Raw genomic sequence first — 20,301 nt, forward strand, 5'->3', positions numbered from 1 at the left:
TTTCTCGGCATTTTCTCAGCCTTCTTGTACCTTCTCCTACATTTCCAAGTTCAAGAGACTAAACACGATGACCCGGAAGACCACCCCTAAGATGACGACGACACCAGAGACGACAACCACCGTGATGACGACGACCCTGGAGACGATGACCCTGAAGACCACCCCGATGACGACGACCCCGGAGACGACAACCACCGTGATGACGACGACCCTGGAGACGATGACCCTGAAGACCACCCCGATGACGACGACCCCGGAGACGACGACCCTGGAGACGACGACGACCTGGAAGACCGAGAAGCAGAAGAACAAGAGGCTGCAGAACAAAGAGCAGAAGAACATTAAACATAAGACTAAATATCAGAGCAAAAGATATTATCTAAATTATAAGCAGAAGAAGACTAAGCAGTGTATGGGGGTGAGTCCGTTCCTCCTCGTGGTGCCCCTGGATAAAGCCTGATGCTGCAGGCCAAACTGAACGCGGACAAATGTAACTGTTTTGTGACAGGCAGAACGGAAGGTGTAATCTTCAAACTTTTATAGATAACAACTACGGGAATGCCTGTCACAAATAAGAATATGATGAAGAAGTTGAATATGAAGAAGATAATAGTAAAATAAAAAGAATATGAACAATGTAACAAAAAAAATAATAGGTAGAAGATGAAGAAGAAGATGAATAAGGTGAAGAAGTTGATGTCAAAGAAGCTGATGATGAGGATAATGAAGAAGAAAGTGTGGGAGAAGTAAAAAAGAAGGTGAAGGGCGTGGAAGTAGTGAAACATCAATATCTGACAAAATAAAATAAAAAAAAATAACAGTCAAAATCTTTCTAACGCCGAACGTCATAAAAAAAAATAAAAATCCTGCTATTCTATTTGATTGGGCTAAACCTCTGTGCCTTTAATGTCTCCGCCACCTCCCCCAATACATCCTACATTATTCTTAGTTGTTTTCCTTCATGTAGAATGAACCTACAAGTTTATAAAGGGTTTATTTTAATTCCGATATTTTCGTCCCATTGACTTGCATTGGGATCGGGTATCGGTATCGGATTAGATCCGATACTTTGACGGTATCGGCCGATACTTTCCGATACCGATACTTTCCGATATCGGAAGGTATCGCTCAACACTAATAATCACATTATAAGGCAATTTTAACTTTTCATTCTCCTTCTTTAAATCTGCAGGACCGCCTGTCCTAACGGCAACAGACCTTCTGCCTCTCCTTTCTGTTACAGGACCGCCCCGTTCAGCCCGGGCCTACTGCCTTTTCAACTACTATACACAGTATAGAGCATAACATTCCTTTCAGTTTTGGATCAATGAGCCATCTCTATATGGCTCCTAAGAGGACTCACTAACTAACCCCGTACGGGTTCACTGTCTGTCCCCAGGTTTCTATCATCATTATTAAACATTTCTCACAATTAACTTGTTAAATACACATAACTTCTTCATATAAACATCACCATCATTTTCTTTTGTCAAGACATTATTACTTTCTGTCTTAAAGCAATATCACCCTTTAAGTGCAACAGGTGAACGTCCCCTTTAAAAGGTGACCAAGTCTCTATGAGGTAGCATATCTTCTCAAGCTACCAGTCCGTACTCAGCAAAGGCTCCGGTGCGGTATCTTCACAAAGAGTCTCTTATTAAGTAAAACCAGTAGGGAGCACCTTTAAGAAGGTGCAAACTATTTACAAAAAGTTTGTATCATGCACTGTTCATGATTGCGGCAGTTCTTTTCAACAGGAAACAAAAAGTGGAAAAACAACCAAAGAGCAGAAACAATAGGGATCCCGGGTCAACAAAGAGATCCCTTTAAGAATTAACCCTGGACGGGTTTAGCAGCAAAACAGAAGAACAGTAACTATTTACATTTATTAAAGCATCCCTGCTTACTTAGTCTTGTAGTGTAGGGGGTGGTCTCCTTCCAGGCCTCACCCGGCCAACGGGTCGCCTTGGTGTGGCAAGAGCCGGTCCTGACTCCAGCAGCGACAGGATCCCTCGCCGGGATGCCCTCCTAGCTTGAGGGCGAGCACGACCCAGAGGCACGCGGTGGACCCGGTCCTCCTGAGGTTCCGCGGGGATGGGCTCTGGCACCTTCCCTACAGAAGGCTCATCCTCCGGCGTTCCAGTAGCAGCCTGCAGGGCGACGCACCGCTGGACACCCCGAGCTATCCAGCCTGTTCCACCCGCTTCCCTCTTCCACCGGGTGTAGGTCATGGCATCGCCAGGCTCCAGGTCAGCGTCATATCTTCCTCCACAGGGCTCGACTTCTTCACGGTCAACGCGGACCTGCAGTGGCTCCCCGATCTCTTGGATAACTCCCTTCCCATGTCGGGAGTTAAAGGAGACCACCACACCCCAGTGGGACGGTGGGGTTTCTTCCACACTGGTTAGATCAACCTGGGCGGCAGGCTGAGGTCTGTTCCGCCAAGCTGCCATGAGGCGCCGCAGATGTTCGGCCTCCAGCAGGATCCTCAGGCCCGATGCGCGCAGCTCACACTCTGCCGCGGCCGGGATGGAGGAGGCAGGGGACACTGGAGACAGGCAGACCTCCGTAGGCTGGCCCAGCCGAGCGACCACGCAGGCATCGGCTTCCAAGCGGTAGGCTATCCGCCGGGCCTCGGCTGCGGCCACGCACTCCTCGGACGGCGGCCGGGGAGGTCGGCCCATCGTTGGCTCTGCAAGGGTCAGCTCCCGCAGTGACGGCGTATCCTGGGCTGCATCGGGCTGTACAGCCTCTCGCCGAGTCTGGTCATTCCCATGCGGTGCTCCTGGTGTCGCCATTTTCACTTCTTCTCCAGTGTCCTCTTCCCGCGGTCTCTTTCGTGGTCGGCCCCGTCTCCATTGTCTCCATCCTCCAAACAAGATCAGGAGGCGGAACTCGGCTGTTGACGGACACGTCCTCAGGACACAGAAATATTTAGACTGGGCGGCCATTGTCTTTCGCGCTCTTCAGCTTGTCTATGCCTACTCCACGCCCCTCTTCTCTTCCTGCGCTCTCCTCAGCGCTGTAATGGCGGCGGATTTTGGCGGCAAGTGGCACAGCACAGTCTTTGCAATAAAGTACAGTTCTAAGCACAATAAATCACAGTTCTGTTATGATCCCAATGGCAAAGGATCTCAGAGATTACAGCAATGTCTGCAAACATAAATACCAGCTCATAGGGACGTGGTAACTAGGCTGACCATATACCTGATCCTAGCACAAACACTAACAGTAGCCGGGGAACGTGCCTACGTTGATCCTAGACGTCTCGCGCCAGCCGGAGAACTAACTAACCCTATCAGGGAAAATAAGACCTCTCTTGCCTCCAGAGAAAAGACCCCAAAGTAATACAAGCCCCCAACAAATAATAACAGTGAGGTAAGAAGAAAAGACAAATGTAAGAATGAACCAGATTTTAGCAAAGAGAGGCCCACTGACTAATAGCAGAAAATAGTAAGATGACTTATATGGTCAGCAAAAAACCCTGCAAAATATCCACGCTGAATATCCAAGAACCCCCAAACCGACTAATGGTGAGGAGGGAGAATATCAGCCCCCTAGAGCTTCCAGCAAAATCAGGAATCACATTTTATACAAGCTGGACAAAAATATGAACAAAGCAAAATAACAAAAAATAAGAAAGCAGGACTTAGCTTATCTTGCAAAGAACCAGGACCTGAAGACAGGAGCAAACAGAAATGAACTGATTACAACGATGCCAGGCACTGGACTGAGAATCCAGGAAGTTTAAATAGCAACACCCCAGGCCTAACGAAGCAGGTGAGTACCAACCTGGTAAAAGACAATCCAGGTGCCAAATCACTAGTGACCACAAGAGGGAGCCAAGAAGTATAGTTCACAACAGTACCCCCCCTTTAAGGAGGGGTCACCGAACCCTCACCAAGACCACCAGGGCGACCAGGATGAGCAGAGTGGAAGGCACGAACCAAATCAACCGCATGAACATCAGAGGCGGCCACCCAGGAATTATCCTCCTGACCATAGCCCTTCCATTTGACCAAATACTGAAGCCTCCGTCTAGAGAGACGAGAATCCAAGATCTTCTCTACCATGTACTCCAACTCGCCCTCAACCAACACCGGAGCAGGAGGCTCAACAGCAGGAACCACAGGCACAACGTACCGCCGCAACAAAGACCTATGGAACACGTTGTGAATGGCAAACGACACCGGAAGATCCAAGCGAAAAGAAACCGGGTTAAGAACTTCCAAAATTTTATAAGGACCAATAAAGCGAGGCTTAAACTTAGGAGAGGAAACCTTCAGAGGGACATACCGAGAAGAAAACCAAACCAAATCCCCAACACGAAGTCGGGGGCCCACACCGCGGCGGCGGTTGGCAAAACGCTGAGCCTTCTCCTGTGACAACTTCAAGTTGTCCACCACATGATTCCAAATCCGCTGCAACCTATCCACCATGGAATCCACCCCAGGACAGTCAGAAGACTCAACATGACCCGAGAAGAAACGAGGATGAAAACCAGAGTTGCAGAAGAATGGCGAAACCAAAGTAGCGGAACTAGCCCGATTATTAAGGGCAAACTCTGCCAATGGCAAGAAGGTCACCCAATCATCCTGGTCCGCAGAAACAAAACATCTCAAATAAGACTCCAGTGTCTGATTAGTTCGCTCCGTTTGACCATTAGTCTGAGGATGGAAGGCAGACGAAAACGACAAATCAATGCCCATTTTAGCACAAAAAGATCGCCAGAATCTGGACACAAACTGGGATCCTCTGTCGGACACGATATTCTCCGGAATGCCGTGTAAACGAACCACATTCTGAAAAAACAAAGGAACCAGATCGGAAGAGGAAGGCAACTTAGGCAAGGGTACCAAATGGACCATCTTGGAAAAACGATCACACACCACCCAGATGACAGACATTCCTTGAGACACCGGAAGATCAGAAATGAAATCCATGGAAATGTGTGTCCAAGGCCTCTTCGGGACGGGCAAGGGCAGAAGCAACCCGCTAGCACGAGAACAACAAGGCTTAGCCCGAGCACAAGTCCCACAGGACTGCACAAATGACCGCACATCCCGTGACAAGGAAGGCCACCAAAAGGACCTAGCCACCAAATCTCAGGTACCAAAAATTCCCGGATGCCCTGCCAACACCGAGGAATGAACCTCGGAAATGACTCTGCTGGTCCATTTATCAGGAACAAACAGTCTGTCGGGTGGACAAGAGTCAGGTCTACCAGCCTGAAATCTCTGCAACACACGTCGCAAATCAGGAGATATGGCCGACACGATTACTCCCTCTTTAAGAATACCAGCTGGCTCTGAGACTCCAGGAGAGTCAGGCACAAAGCTCCTAGAAAGAGCATCCGCCTTAACATTCTTCGAACCAGGCAGGTACGAGACCACAAAGTCAAAACGAGAGAAAAACAATGACCAACGAGCCTGTCTAGGATTCAGGCGCTTAGCAGACTCGAGATACATCAGATTTTTGTGATCAGTCCAGACCACCACACGATGCTTAGCACCCTCGAGCCAATGACGCCACTCCTCAAATGCTCACTTCATGGCCAACAACTCCCGATTACCAACATTATAGTTCCGCTCAGCAGGCAAAAACTTCCTAGAGAAAAAAGCACATGGTCTCATCACAGAGCAACCAGAGCCTCTCTGCGACAAAACAGCCCCAGCACCGATCTCAGAAGCATCCATGTTGTGAAATTGGATTCTGGGCTCCCCCGGTGGCCACTGGTGGAATTGAACTTGTGTGCATCATCCCCTCTGTTCACCTGCTTCCATCAGGATGTGGGAGTCGCTATATAACCTTGCTCCTCTGTCAGTTTCTTGCCGGTCACCAATGTAATCAGAAGCCTTTCTGTGCTTGTTCCTGCTACCAGACAACTTCCAGCTAAGTTGGACTTTTGTCCTTGTTTGTTTTTGCATTTTGTTCCAGTTCACAGCTGCTGTTTCGTTACTGTGTCTGGAAAGCTCTTGTGATCGGAAATTGCCACTCTAATGTTATGAGTTAATGCTAGAGTCTTAAAGTAATTTCTGGATGGTGTTTTGATAGGGTTTTCTGCTGACCATGAAAGTGCCCTTTCTGTCTTCCTGCTATCTAGTAAGCGGACCTCGATTGCTAAACCTATTTTCATACTACGTTTGTCATTTCATCTAAAATCACCGCCAATATATGTGGGGGCCTCTGTCTGCTTTTGGGAAAATTTCTCTAGAGGTGAGCCAGGACTGTATTTTCACTCTGCCAGGATTAGTTAGTTCTCCGGCTGGCGCTGGGCATCTAGGAATAAAAAACGTAGGCATGCTACCCGGCCACTTCTAGTTGTGCGGCAGGTTTAGTTCATGGTCAGTATAGTTTCCATCTTCCAAGAGCTAGTTCTCATATATGCTGGGCTATGTTCTCTCGCCATTGAGAAACATAACACATCCACTTCAACCTGAAAGGGAAGTGAGACATCAGGCTGGCACAAAACAGGCGCCGAAGTAAACCGGCGCTTCAGCTCCTGGAAGGCCTCCACGGCTGCAGGGGCCCAATTAGCCACATCAGAACCTTTCTTGGTCATATCCGTCAAAGGTTTAACAACGCTAGAAAAGTTAGCGATAAAGCGACGGTAGAAATAAGCAAACCCCAAGAACTTCTGAAGACTCTTAACAGACGTGGGCTGAGTCCAATCATGAATAGCTCGGACCTTGACTGGGTCCATCTCCACAGCAGAAGGGGAGAAAATAAAACCCAAAAAGGAAACCTTCTGCACTCCAAAGAGACACTTTGAGCCCTTCACAAACAAAGCATTATCACGCAAAACCTGAAACACCATCCTGACCTGCTTTACATGAGAATCCCAATCATCCGAGAAAACCAGAATATCATCCAGATAAACAATCATAAATTTATCCAGATACTTCCGGAAGATATCATGCATGAAGGACTGAAACACTGAAGGAGCATTAGAGAGCCCAAAGGGCATCACCAAGTATTCAAAATGACCTTCGGGCGTATTGAATGCAGTTTTCCATTCATCTCCCTGCCTAATGCGCACAAGGTTGTACGCACCACGAAGATCTATCTTGGTGAACCACTTGGCACCCTTAATCCGAGCAAACAAGTCTGACAATAGTGGCAAAGGATACTGAAACTTAACAGTGATTTTATTCAGAAGCCGATAGTCTATACAAGGTCTCAAAGACCCGTCCTTCTTGGCCACAAAAAAGAATCCCGCACCAAGAGGGGAAGAGGATGGACGAATATGCCCCTTCTCCAAAGACTCCTTGACATAAGAACGCATCGCGGCATGCTCGGGTACAGACAAATTAAATAATCGTCCCTTAGGAAATTTACTGCCAGGAATCAAATCTATAGCGCAGTCACAGTCCCTATGAGGAGGAAGATCACTGGACCTGGACTCACTGAATACATCCTGATAGTCACACAAATACTCAGGAACCTCTGAAGGAGTAGAAATAGCAATAGACACCGGCGGAGAATCGCAATGAATTCCCTGACAACCCCAACTCGACACAGACATAGCCTTCCAATCCAAAACAGGATTATGGGTCTGTAACCATGGCAGACCTAACACGACCAAATCATTCATTTTATGCAAAACAAGAAAACGAATCACCTCCCGATGTTCAGGAGTCATGCACATGGTCACTTGTGTCCAAAACTGCGGTTTATTTTCCGCCAGTGGCGTAGCATCAATTCCTCTGAGAGGAATAGGAACTTTTAAAGGCTCCAGGACAAAACCACAGCGCTTGGCAAACGACAAGTCCATAAGACTCAGGGCAGCACCTGAATCCACGAACGCCATAACAGGGTAGGAAGACAATGAACAAATTAAAGTCACAGACAAAATAAATTTAGGCTGCAAATTATCAATGGAGACAGGACTGACAACCTTGGTTAGGCGTTTAGAGCATGCTGATATAACATGTGTAGAATCACCACAGTAAAAACACAGCCCATTCTGTCGTCTATGATTTTGTCGTTCGGTTCTAGTCAGAATTCTATCACATTGCATTGCTGGATCGGGGTTTCTATGACATTGCATTGAAATAGGTGTCTGTTCAGACAACACCGCCAGAGGATTAGGGGATTTGCGCTCCCGCAAACGCCGATCAATCTGAATAGCCAGCGCCATAGAATCATTCAGACTTGTAGGAATTGTGAAACCCACCATCACATTCTTAATGGCTTCAGAAAGGCCATTTCTGAACTTTGCGGCCAGAGCACATTCATTCCATTGAGTAAGCACGGACCATTTCCGAAATTTTTGGCAATACACTTCGGCTTCATCCTGGCCCTGAGAGATAGCCAGTAGAACTTTTTCTGCCTGAATTTCAAGATTAGGCTCCTCATAAAGCAATCCGAGCGCCATAAAAAACGCATCAACATCCGCCAATGCCGGATCTCCTGGCGCTAACGAGAAAGCCCAATCCTGAGGGTCGCCACGCAAAAAGGAGATAACAATTTTAACTTGCTGAGCTGAATCTCCAGACGAACGAGGTTTCAAAGATAGAAACAATTTACAATTATTCCTAAAATTCCTAAATTTAAATCGATCTCCAGAGAACAGCTCAGGAATAGGTATCTTAGGCTCAGACATAGGTCTGCTAACAACAAAATCCTGAATGCTCTGCACTCGTGCAGCAAGCTGATCCACACTAGTAATTAAGGTCTGAACATTCATGTCTGCAGCAAAGCTTACAGCCACTCTGAGAAAAAGGGGAAGGAAGAAAGAGGAGAAAAAAAACAAAACTCAGAACTCCTTTTCTTTTAATCCCACTTCTGCAATGCATTAACTATTCAGGCCTGGCATACTGTTATGATCCCAATGGCAAAGGATCTCAGAGATTACAGCAAAGTCTGCAAACATAAATACCAGCTCATAGGGACGTGGTAACTAGGCTGACCATATACCTGATCCTAGCACAAACACTAACAGTAGCCGGGGAACGTGCCTACGTTGATCCTAGACGTCTCGCGCCAGCCGGAGAACTAACTAACCCTATCAGGGAAAATAAGACCTCTCTTGCCTCCAGAGAAAATACCCCAAAGTAATACAAGCCCCCAACAAATAATAACGATGAGGTAAGAAGAAAAGACAAACGTAAGAATGAACCAGATTTTAGCAAAGAGAGGCCCACTGACTAATAGCAGAAAATAGTAAGATGACTTATATGGTCAGCAAAAAACCCTGCAAAATATCCACGCTGAGTATCCAAGAACCCCCAAACCGACTAACGGTGAGGGGGGAGAATATCAGCCCCCTAGAGTTTCCAGCAAAATCAGGAATCACATTTTATACAAGCTGGACAAAAATATGAACAAAGCAAAATAACAAAAAATAAGAAAGCAGGACTTAGCTTATCTTGCAAAGAACCAGGACCTGAAGACAGGAGCAAACAGAAATGAACTGATTACAACGATGCCAGGCACTGGACTGAGAATCCAGGACGTTTAAATAGCAACACCCCAGGCCTAACGAAGCAGGTGAGTACCAACCTGGTAATAGACAATCCAGGTGCCAAATCACTAGTGACCACAAGAGGGAGCCAAGAAGTATAGTTCACAACACAGTTCCAAGGCACACATGACCTGATTCTTCAGGCTTAAGTAGATCCTGTTCGTGACGCCAAGTTGTAGCGCCCCCACTGCCGCAGGGCCGAGGGGTACCCGGTACCGGGCCTCTGATTCTCTGCTCTGGGGTTGTCACGGTGGCTAGACCCGGTCCGTGACCCTGCTGAGGGGCGTACAGTAATAGATGTGGGTAGATGATGGTGGTGGTGATGCTGTAGTGGTGCGGTGCAGTAACTAATGAGGACACCAAGTTGCAGTCTCTTTACCTCTTTACTGAAGATCTCTGGGTCCTCAGTCCGGAATCCGGATAACCAGGCTGCGCAAGTCCGGCCAGTCCAATGGCACCTCCAGAGTTCTCTTAACAGGTGGAAATCTGCGCCTACCTCCTAGCGCTATGTGTTGTGGTCCTTCCCTGCTGTGCTTACGGAAAGTCCCCACAACTGTTGTGTCCGTTTCTTAAGTTCCCTCACAACTCGATTAGATGATGTTCTGCTAATCCTCCATCCCTCCCTGATGTTACGGTTGGAACGGCACCCGTATGACGGGTAGGCTCAGAGCTCTTCCGGGACCCTAGAGTCGCCCCTCTCCACAGGTTGCCCCCCAAGACTGCATAGGTGATTTAGTTGAGACAGCCCGCCTTAGACTGGCTGTCCTGCCGTTGGTTTAGAGTATTGCTTGAAGCTGAATATTGTAATACTCCCTCGGCGTTCCGGCCGCCGGTTGTGCGCCTCAGTAGGATGTTGCCTCGGTCTTACAGCACGACTCCTACTGGTATTCTCCTTGTTGCTTTGATCTCGTTTCTCACTCAGCACAATCTATCTCGCTTCCAGTCCCTTCTTGGGTACCGCCGCTATACTGAGCAGGCACGGTCCCGTTACGTTCGCTCAAGTTGCCAAGCCTCTGTCAGGATCCCACCCCTGACAGGGACCCTACCGAATCTTCTCCCACAACACCCTCTGCCACAAGGTGTTGCCTGGTTCCAACCCAGTCAGCTTTCTCATCTAACTTCCTGCCTGACCCCCAGTTTACCCACAATGGTGGGGAGTGGCCTAGTGAATAGAACCCTTAGCTCCCCCTGGTGGCCCGGCTGTGAAATGTATTGGTGTCTGTGATACCTGTCCAGATGAACTCCTTCAGTGCCATCAGACGTACTATAGCTCCCCTTAGTGGCGGAACCACAGTACTGCAACGACCAGGACTCTGGGGCGCTGCACAAGCAAGCCAGGTCCGCAAGACACTACGCTCCTGACATGTAAAACTTCATCTTCAAGACCAATACCTTAAATTACTCTTAAAGTGGATGGTGTTGTCAGATCCAAAGTGGTGCAGCCAGAAGTGTGATGACACCTGTGGAACTCGCTGATCCCACCTGCCTATCAGAATCCTCTGTGTCTCGCATGGGCATTGATGGTCAAGTCAGACATTCTCAGCTTACAAAGCCACTGAGCGTGTGCACTCAGCCAGGACACTCTATCCTGTCCCAGTTTGTGGTGTAAAGGACCTGCCACTCAACCTGCTGGGAGCGAACCTACTGCAGAAGCTGAAGGCAACCACAGTGTTCCAGGAAGATGGGACAGTGACACTTTCTTCATCCCTGACCCGAGAAGAGTCATGCTGGCGGCCCTACAAGAACATTAAACAATCGATGAGGCCTACCCAAGGAGGTACTGGATGTAGTACCAGAAAGTCTATGGTCTAAGGGACCCCAGCACATGAGAAAACCTCAAGTTGCCCCAGTACGGGTGTCACTCAAGCCATGTACCCCGTACCCTCGTAAGGCCCAGGCCAGGCCTAGAGTCAAGCTGCCTCTGACCAACTGAAGGTCTACCTGGAAATAGGAATCATTGTTCCTCACACATCGCCTTGCAATACCCCACTTTTCCCCGTCAAGAAAAAGACTGTAAAAGGAGAGCCAGCCAAGTTCAGAATGGTATATGACCTGAGAGCTGTGAATGGCGCCACGGTGTTTGAAACTGCAATTATGCCGAATCCGCACACTCTGCTCTCAAATGTGCCTGCCACAGCAAAAGTATTCACAGTGAACAACCTGGCTAATGTTTTCTCCAGTGTTCCCCTTCATCCGGAAGACCAGTTCCTGTTTGCCTTAATGCACCAGGGGGGACACCACACATGGACAGTGATGCCACAGTGGGCCCAGAACAGCCCTTCACAGTTCACAAAAGCAATGTCCACAGTCCTCACCAACTGGGTCACAGAACATGCAGAAGTAACCCTGCTACAATACGTGGACGATCTACTCCTTTGTGCAGTTGACTTTGACACGTGTAAAGCCCATTCCTTGTATCTCCTACTCTACCTGGCGGAGCAGCACTGCAAGATCTCAAAGAACAAGGTCCAGTGGTGTCTGAAGCAAGTTACATCCCAGAGACACTGTATTGCTCACGAGGCGAAACGCCTGACAGATGACCGGAAGACCACAGTGGAGAAGATGGTTCCTCCAACAACTCCGAAGGTGCTACAGGCCTTCCTTGGTCTAGTTTCGTATTGCAGAGCCTGGATCCCTGATGCTTCCGTCCTAATGCAGCCTCTGTGTGAATACGTCAGCGTGACCCCGTTCCTCCAGACAGATGCGGCCTTCAGTTCATTCTAGAAGTTAAAAGGCTCTGTAGTCTCAGCGCCAGCACTAGGCCTATCTGACTACAAGAAGCCATTCCGTCTCTACTTGATGAGAAAAGAAGGCCTTGCTACTGGAGTCCTGACGCACCATCAGGGGGGAAAGCAGAGACTTTTGGACTACTTTTCAGCTCGCCTGGATCCAGTTGCAAGGGGAGCCTCTTCCTCCCGCTTGAGAGCAGCAGTTGCAGCACACGCCCTCCTGGACAGGACTACTGACATCAGTGGAAAAAACCATTGGAAATCCTGGCTCTGCATGACATCTGAGCAATTCTCAACCAAACCCAGCCAAAACATTTCTCCACCGCCAGGCATCTTCGCCTCCAGTGCTCTCTACTCCTGCCCGACAATGTCACCAACTGCAGATGCACAGTCCTCAATCCGCCCACTCTACTCCCACTCCCAAGGGGGGATACAGATACGGATCCTCAGATAAAGTCTGATCAAAATCTGCATGATACCTTCTGCAGGGATCTGAATTTGCTCCGGACGGATGACCATGATTGCTTCAGCATCATGCAACAGGAAACAGCAGGACTACCCAAGGTGGCAGAAGAGCCACTGACCAACCCAGGGTTGATCCTCTCTGTGGATGGCTCCAGATTTGCAGATGATGAAGGAAGATTCCACACGGGATGTGCAGTGACCAGCAATCAAGAGATCCTGTGGTCCAGAAGTCTGCCGCCCAGTCTGTCAGCCCAGGAAGCAGAACTGATAGCGCTGATGAAGACCTACCAGATGGCAGAAGACAAGACTGAGAAAATGTATACCGATTCGAGGTACTCGCATGGCATAGCACACGACTTCGGACCCATCTGGGCTGCAAGGGACTTCATCACAGCAAGTGGAACAACCGTGAAGCATCATGGAGCCATTAAGGACCTGCTGAATGCACTTCAACTTCCAAAAGTGGTGACAGTACTAAAAGTCAAAGCGCGTGGAAAACTAAGCACAGTAGAGGCACGAGGCAACAACATGGTCGATATGGCAGCCAAAGAAGCAGTCAAGGGAAGACAATATGGAAAAGTGGAAGAGGTTGTAGAGCCGGACGGCTACATGACGACAGAAGACAAGAAACCTGACCAAATGACGTCCTGTGATCTGCTCAAAAAGCTGCAAGAGCAAGCCGCAAAGGACAAGAAGGAATGCTGGATGCAGAAGAGAGCAGCACATGAAGAAGGAAGGGTATACTCAATGGACTACAAACCCTGTTTACCCCGAAGGATGTACCTTATCGTGGTCTAGTGGGCACATGGGCCCACACACAGATTAAAGACGCAGATGAATGATCCGATTGGTGCTTACTGGTTTGCTCCAGAAATCTCCACCCTAACAGCCAAGTTCATAAACAGCTGTCTGACCTGTGGCCAATGCAACCCTGGAAGAATGGAGAAAGTTCCCATACATCATCTTGCCAGACCACTGTACCCCTTCCAGAGGATCCAGATAGACCACATCCAGATGCCGCCAAGTGGAGGTTTCAAATATGCCCTTGTGGCCGTGGACATGTTCTCAGGATGACAGCCAGAAGCTTTCCCAGTGAAGAACCAGTCAGCAATGACTACTGCAAAGAAGCTACTCTCAGAGACGTGATATGCAGCTATGGGGTCCCAGAAGTGATAGAGAGTGACCAGAGACCCGCATTCACAGCAAATCTCACACGAGAGATCTAGTCAGCAGTAGGGTCATACTTAGGCCTACACACTCCCAATCACACTACTCAGTGTTAGGCACACTCCCAGAGGCCCAGAAGAGCTGTTACCATATGAAGTTTTGTTTGGGTCTAGTCCCAGGTTAGGGGTATCCTTCCCTCAGCAGCTGATTATGCAATATGATACTTTGTCTGCTTATGTAAATTGAACTCACCAAGAAACTTGCTAACATCCATTCTCGAGTTTTTTTCTTCATTGCCAGATCCAGATTCAGTGTCCGGTATGCACTCCTAGAAGCCAGGAGACTGGGTGTTGGTGAAAAAGTTTGTAAGGAGAACACCACTCGATCCCAGATTTGATGGTCCTGCTCAAGTGCTGCTGATGACACCAAACTCTGTGAAACTGGAGGGAAGACCCACTTGGATCCACTCATCGCATGGCAAGAAAGCTCCCCTACCAGAAGATGACACCCAAGCCAGAATGATGTTGCGGCCTGACCGAAAAGATGACCTACCTGATAAAGACTACACATCGCTCACTACACATGCTATTGACTAAGAGACTGATTGCAACGAACCCCCGTTAGGGACAGATCTCCTGACCGCCCATTTGCGAAAAGTCTGTACGGAGTGGGGCACAGGCGTTAGGCTTGTGTCAGTTCGCCAACAGCACAAAAGAGTTGCAGCGCTTTGGGACAGGAGGCTAGGATTAGGGCAAGTGATATCTAAGGGGGGCTTGTGATAGAAATATATATATCATGTAGATCTCACTTGCATGTATACTCCTCTATAATCAAATATATACTTATATACTCACAGCTAATATATACATTATAATAAATGGCTTAAAATGGCTGACACAAACTTATATAACCCAGACAGATCATAAAATGGCTGACACGAACTAATATAACCCAGACAGATCATATGGGGTTTTCCATCCCTAAAGCAGAACAGTGTCAGATGTTTGGTGACTGCTGATCAAATGTCTCAACTCTGTCCTACATACAGAACTCAAGTTTAGTTGCTTAATCCTCTGTCATATGAGCATTAATCACAATATTCCATATATGTTTAGATAACCAATGACAGAAGAGCTAGACAATATGGTAATTAACTAACCACCCCTGACAACCCCTAACCACTCCTTTCTATGTGAAAATATAAAACTATGTATGTACAATAAAGTACCAGTATTGATGGAATGTTGTTCTGTCACAGTTGTGTACAGTCCATTCTTGATGAGCGCTCAAAATACTCAGTCTAATTGGGAGCGGCCACAGCACACACAGGGATAAGATTTATCCAACCCAAATATTTCCATAACAAGGCTTACACAGCTCCCTTACCAAACTTCATCTTAATTGAAACTTCAGTTCAAAGCTCTAAATGCTTGCCCAGATCCTGATACCTCATGCATGGCCCATGGCTGACTGCTGCTGTGCAATTATCAATTTTCTACTGTGGGTCAATTGATCAGTCAACTACCTGTGTCAATATCCTTACATGTTTCTACCAAAAGTAGTCTATGAAACTGAAGTTTGTGTGACCTCAGTGTGGCTGGGAGAGAAAAAAGTTTCAGCTGTTGCATAAGGTATCATGGCTCACAGCACAGAAGGCTTACACTGTTCTCTTACCCACCTCGTCCTAACTTGAATCTTCAATTGAAAGCTCGAAATGCTGCCCCAGACCTTGATACCTCATGCATGGCACATGGCTGACAGCTGCTGTGCCATTATCAAATTTCTACTGTGGGTCAATTGATGCCACTTTTCCTGTTGCTTGACTCTAGATTGAACTGTTTGGGAAGCTTTCTGTCCCTCCTTATGGTGTTGTGTATAAGTTTGGTTTTTCTCAATGGGGTTCGGGTACGTTCAACGAACCGTTCGGCGAACAACGGGACTGTCACGCCGTTACCGGCAATAAAGGGGCAGGAAAAAGGTCTTAAACTGAGGCAAACCAGATCTGCCACAAATCCAAAATTGGATCGTGACAGTACCCCCCTTTCAATGAGGGGCCTCTGGACCCTCAACACTGGACCTCACCAGTAAACAACCTACAGTGAGAACGTCTCAATTCACCAGAGTTCACCTCCTCAGTCACCTGACTCTTAGGGTTATGGTGGACACAGCACGATGGAGATGACAATGTAGGCAGCACAAATCTCCAGAGCGCCGACCTGTGGAATGAGTTGTGTATGGGCATTACAGAGGGTAACTCCAACTGGTAAGTCTTCGGACCGACAATGGCTGACACCCGATATGGCCCGATTACCATCGAACTCCAGATTCCAGATCTACACTTCCACCTGATCTTTTTGGTGGATACCCATACGTAATCACTCACACACAGGTCCGGACCTGAACGTTTATTTTCACGCATGCGTCTGCCACAAGATGATGAACTCTTTACAGAAGCGACAACAGAGGCGTCCCCCTGTGTCTCCAAACTCACACCTCCACAATGCACCGAGGGAACCCCCACCCTCCTCTGACCCCTCCTCCTAAGAGGTCTCTGAAATATCGGGTTAGAATGTAGTGAGTGTAGAGTCCTGCCCCTACTCCCTTCAAGCACCTCTACTGCCCCCACTGGAGAAGAAGAGGTAGGTTGTAGAAGGACGGCAGAGATCGTAGCTCCCAGGCAGCGGTCCTTACACGACTGACCCCAGCTGACTACTTCTCTGGACCCCCAGTCTATGACTGGGTTGTGTTTTCTCAACCAAGGGAGACCTAAGACAATGGGAGTTGGTATGCTCTCCAAGACGTAGCATGACAGGGGCTCTTCATGACAAGCCCCTATACGCAGATGTATATTGTCTACAACTTGGGTAATGCTCCCCTGGCTGAGCGGGACAGAGTCAATGGCCTGAACGCTTAGGGGTCTAGCTAGCGACCTACTCATCAGGCCATGGGTCTGGACAAAATGAACATCCACCAAATTGACTCCTGCTCCACTGTCCACAAGCACCGGAATATTCTCAGTTACCCCACCTACAACCAACTCAGCAGGTAAGGTACACTGAGACGAGAAAATGGAGGAAATATACACTCCCTGGTCGCTTCCTTCCACACAACCAGGGGGACACGGCTTTTTAGATGGAACAGGTTTCTTGGTGCGAGCTGGGCAGACATTGATAAAATGACCAGTCTGCCCATAGTAAAAACATGCCCCCACACCACGGCGAACCCCAGACAACCCTGTTTGGGAAGCAACTCCTCCCACCTGCGTGGGTTCGTCCACCTGGTCAGGTGTGTCCTCCTCCCTAGCAAGGACTACCGGGGGCACATTTGGTGTATGCCTCTCCCTCAAACGTCTATCCACCCGGATGGCAAGGGACATGGCGGCCTCCAATGACTTGGGGGTGGCATACTGTACCAGAGTATCTTGCAACCTAGGGGACAGACCCTGCAGAAAATGACTCCTAAGGGCCGGGTCATTCCACTGGGTGTCAGTGGCCCACCTCCTGAACTCTGAACAGTAGTCCTCCATCGGCCAACCCCCCTGCTTGATCTTGCGGAGATGGGATTCTGCCAAGGAGACGCCGTCCGGGTCACCATATACCAGCGCCAGAGCTGCAAAAAACTCATCCACTGACCGTAGAGATGGAGAACTGGTCGGCAGGGAGAAGGCCCAGGATTGGGGATCACCTTTAAGAAGGGAAACAATGATTCCCACCCATTGTTCTTCACTCCCTGATGAACGAGGGCGGAGCCTGAAGTATAATTTGCAGGCCTTCTTAAAAGTGTATCTCTCCCTCCAGAGAACCTATCAGGGAGAGATATCTTGGGTTCTGGTTGAGCCTCTACCTGAGCCGAGCCCCAAAACCCCAACAATTGCTGCAGCTGCTGCACCACCTCACCACGCAGCACCTTATACTCATCGGTGAGAGTCTGCAGTAATTGGGCAAAGGCCTGCATTTGGGCCATGGCTCACCAGAAAAAAATGTGACGGTCGGTGTTAATATCACGCCGTTACCGGCAATAAAGGACGGCATACTGGGACCCGTTCCTGACCCTGCCACTAATATGGGGCCCTGGCTTTTCCTTATCTCAGTGGTACCAATGATGGTTAGGAGGCCTGAGCCGCCAGCGTATCCCTGTCTCCTGTGCAGGCCCTATCAGTGGCCCCCTCTCCCCCCCAAGGGAGGTGGACTGCACCAGTGTATTAATACAACAGTTAACAGGGTATACAGAAAAAGTAAAGGAAAACCAAACTTAGCTTAAAGCTGCAGGACAAAACATAACAGGAAGAAACACCAGATTCACTGGACACAGCAGTAGAACAACAGTTCCCAGCAAGCTCCTACTCCCAGCTTGGTCGCTGAAGAATGAACTAACACCGACAGTCAGCTGATGAACCAGGTGACCTCTTAACCCCTTCACCCCCAAGGGTGGTTTGCACGTTATGGACCGGGCCAATTTTTACAATTCCACTGACCACTGTCCCTTTATGAGGTTATAACTCTGGAACGCTTCAACGGATTCCGGTGATTCTGACACTGTTTTCTCATGACATATTGTACTTCATGATAGTGGTAAAATTTCTTTGATATTACCTGAGTTTATTTGTGAAAAAAACGGAAATTTGGCAAAAATTTTGAAAATTTAGCAATTTTCAAACATTGAATTTTTATGCAATTAAATCACAGTGATATGTCACACAAAATACTTAATAAGTAACCACATGTCTACTTTACATCAGCACAATTTTGGAACCAAAATTTTTTTTTGTTAGAGAGTTATAAGGGTTACAATTTGACCAGCAATTTCTCATTTTTACAACACCATTTTTTTTAGGGACCACATCTCATTTGAAGTCATTTTGAGGGGTCTATATGATAGAAAATACCCAAGTGTGACACCATTCTAAAAACTGCACCCCTCAAGGTGCTCAAAACCACATTCAAGAAGTTTATTAACCCTTAAGGTGTTTCACAGGAATTTTTGGAATGTTTAAATAAAAATGAGCATTTAACTTTTTTTCACACAAAATTTACTTCAGCTCCAATTTGTTTTATTTTACCAAGGGTAACAGGAGAAAATGGACCCCAAAAGATGTTGCACAATTTGTCCTGAGTATGCCGATACCCCATATGTGGGGGTAAACCACTGTTTGGGCGCATGACAGAGCTCGGAAGCGAAGGAGCGCCATTTGACTTTTCAATGCAAAATTGACTGGAATTGAGATGGGATGCCATGTTGCGTTTGGAGAGCCCCTGATATGCCTAAACATTGAAACCCCCCACAAGTGACACCATTTTGGAAAGTAGACCCCCTAAGGAGCTTATCTAGAGTTGTGGTGAGCACTTTGACTCACCAAGTGCTTCACAGAAGATTATAATGCAGAACCGTAAAAATAAAAAATCATATTTTTTCACAAAAATGATCTTTTTGCCACCAATTTTTTATTTTCCCAAGGGTAAGAGAAGAAATTGGACCCCAAAAGTTGTTGTACAATTTGTCCTGAGTACGCTGATACCCCATATGTGGGGTAAACCACTGTTTGGGCGCATGGGATAGCTCGGAAGGGAAGGAGCGCCGTTTGACTTTTCAATGCAAAATTGACAGGAATTGAGGTGGGACGCCATGTTGCGTTTGGACAACCACTAATGTGTCTAAACATTGAAACCCCCCAAAAAGTGACACCATTTTGGAAAGTAGACCCCCTAAGGAACTTATCTAGAGGTGTGGTGAGCACTTTGACCCACCAAATGCTTCACAGAAGTTTATAATGCAGAACCGTAAAAATAAAAAATCATATTTTTTCACAAAAATTATTTTTTCACCCCCAATTTTTTATTTTCCCAAGGGTAATAGAAGACATTGGACCCCAAAAGTTGTACAATTTGTCCTGAGTACGCTGATACCCCATATGTGGGGGTAAACCACTGTTTGGGCGCATGGGAGAGCTCGGAAGGGAAGGAGCGCCGTTTGACTTTTCACTGCAAAATTGACTGGAATTGAGATGGGACGCCATGTTGCGTTTGGAGAGCCACTGATGTGCCTAAACATTGAAAACCCCCCACAAGTGACACCATTTTGGAAAGTAGACCCCCTAAGGAACTTATCTAGAGGTGTAGTGAGCACTTTGACCCACCAACTACTTCACAGAAGGTTATAATGCAGAGCCGTAAAAATAAAACAAACATTTTTTTCCCACAAAAATTATTTTTTAGCCCCCAGTTTTGTATTTTCCCGAGGGTAACAGGATAAATTGGACCCCAAAAGTTGTTGTCCAATTTGTCCTGAGTACGCTGATACCCCATATGTGGGGGGGAACCACTGTTTGGACGCATGGGAGGGCTCGGAAGGGATGGAGCGCCATTTTGAATGCAGACTTAGATGGAATGGTCTGCAGGCGTCACATTGCATTTGCAGAGGCCCTAATGTACCTAAACAGTAGAAAACCCCCACAAGTGACTCCATTTTGGAAAGTAG

Source organism: Ranitomeya variabilis, chromosome 7, assembly GCF_051348905.1.
Source record: "Ranitomeya variabilis isolate aRanVar5 chromosome 7, aRanVar5.hap1, whole genome shotgun sequence".
NCBI classification, from domain to species: domain Eukaryota; kingdom Metazoa; phylum Chordata; class Amphibia; order Anura; family Dendrobatidae; genus Ranitomeya; species Ranitomeya variabilis.